We start from the raw sequence: 2,393 nt of genomic DNA, 5'->3' as shown, positions 1-2,393 counted from the left end.
TAGAATCACAGGTGTTTATTGATAAAGTGGACTGGCGTTTGAATCGACTGTGAGGCACGAGAGTTGTTGGCGTCACTTCATAAGCTGGTGGATAGATTTTGCTGGATTTTCTCGCCATTGTTCTCCTGCCTGTGATCTCGCCTTGTTCCCGCTGCACCTTCCAAAGGTATGCTGTTTCCCTTTTTCTATACTCGCGGCTCACGACCCTGAGGTGGTCATTATCGTACCCTGTCAACTTACCATGCAAAAGCGCGACCGATTTCGTATCATGTTATGCACGAATCAATATAATAAGCACGAATATATTATACACGAATGTTATCATACCCGAACATATTATACACGAATCACATGCGTCTCATATAACATCAACCTCAGAGGCGTGCGCCACGACTATAATTCTGTACTCGTTTTACTCTAACTTGGCTCAAATTTTCCATCCCTCCAACCTGAATGCTGAGTTGTAGCAATAGATTAATGCTAGAAAACGTAAGTCACAAAAAAGTGGTATGGAAAGGAAGCCGTAGCGTTGTCCGTCTCTTCCAATGATCCATGTGAAGTAAGCTGCAAAAGGACGGTAATTTGGGCCACTTAACAATGGAAAAATAATATACTATGTGTTACAATGATAATCTAGGACGTTGTGGACAGTTGAGAAGTTTGCGGTTTGCAATAGAGGTACAGGAAGACAGAGAGACAGACAGGCAGAAGACAGACAGATACAAGGCAAGGAGACACAAAGGGGAGACGAAACGTGGCATTATTATTAGTGTATACTACAGAGCACATTGCATTTGTGCCCTAACTTTAAAAGCATGTCTTCTCATGCAGAGGTTCTTTGACGAGTAGTGAACTAACAGACAGACAGAAACACACACAGAAACACACACACACACACACACACACACACACACACACACACACAAATACTCTCTAATGGAACATATTGGTTGGGAAATGTGTTTATGTAACTTTGGTGTGGGACGTTGCCATCGGAACACGCAGGCACCTCCTGCCACACAAGCAAAGATTTTTTTAACGATATATATTTGCATAAAGCTGGTTAATATCCTTTTGTACACACACACACACACACACACACACACACACACACACACACACAAATACACGCACACACAGGCACACGTTCACAAACACAGACACAGATACAAAGACAACCTAATTACTCAGACTTTTTCCAGCTTCATGCAGGTGTACCTCAGGGCTCCGTCCTCGCACCCACCCTCTACACACTCTACACAAATGACATCCCCACCCCACTACATGACGATTCACTCACCATTCAATACGCAGACGACATTACTCAACTTGTGCGATCAACGACAATTGACGGAATTACCAACAAAGCGAGCATAGAGCTGGACCGAATTGCACGATGGCAGCAGAAGTGGCGGATTCAAGCGAATCCCTTGAAATGCACAGTAACATATTTCCGTATTAAATCAGCCAACCCCCGCCCACTTTTTCTAAATTCGCGTGATCCCGATCGCGTTCCCATTCCTATTAGGAATACTTGCACCGCACTTGGTCTTACATATGACAAAAACTTCAAATTTCATCATCATATACGAGGCAAGGCAGGCGTGGCTGGCACTGCACTAACACAAATATACCGGTTCCGCAGTGCAATATCCTCAACCAAATTTCATCTGTATAAAGCACTGATCAGACCACTGCTCGCGTATTCACCGTTAAGTCTATCTCTTTCGGCCAAAAGCAACATTCTAAATTTACAGAGAGTTCAAAACAAAGCCATACGTTGGGCACTGAGCATACGGTGGGATGATTTTGTCACCAACATACACTCTCATGAACGCGCCAACATTCCACCCATCAACACTTACCTTCACCACCTACAACAAAAACAAATCACCAAACTCACCGACGTTCACACTGACTTCATCGACTTTTTCACCCGGATCACACCCCCCACACGACCTCTAGCCAACCTCTTCCACCCTGACGCAAGACCTGCACCAACCCCATTGTTCACTTAAGCACCAATAGTTTATTTTAATGCCCATTTTATTAATCAACTACTTTGTTCACCCCCTGCAATCACTTAAGACTCTAAACCACCCCTACACCCATTATCAAGATCACGGCAGCCACGTAATAACCCGCCATCCCCATATCCAGCACCCCCGCCTCAAACCCTGACCCCCCCATACTGCCCTTCCTCCACCCCTCCCCTTTCCTTATCCCCCTACCCAAGCCCCCCAGGGCTACAACACCTTACCCTAACACCCCTATCCTACCATCCTATCCCAGGCTTCTGGAGCCGGAAAAATCAGATGAACCTGAGAGGCAGCCAATAAGCCAATGCTTGGCAGAGAAAGCCGTAGCGACTCACTCCTCCCTCCCTTAAGTAA

This window comes from Coenobita brevimanus, unplaced genomic scaffold, assembly GCF_032717465.1.
Source record: "Coenobita brevimanus isolate Jiangsu-jjx unplaced genomic scaffold, ASM3271746v2 jjx.HiC_scaffold_2735, whole genome shotgun sequence".
Lineage (NCBI taxonomy): Eukaryota > Metazoa > Arthropoda > Malacostraca > Decapoda > Coenobitidae > Coenobita > Coenobita brevimanus.
Note: the sequence above shows the minus strand (reverse complement) of the source record.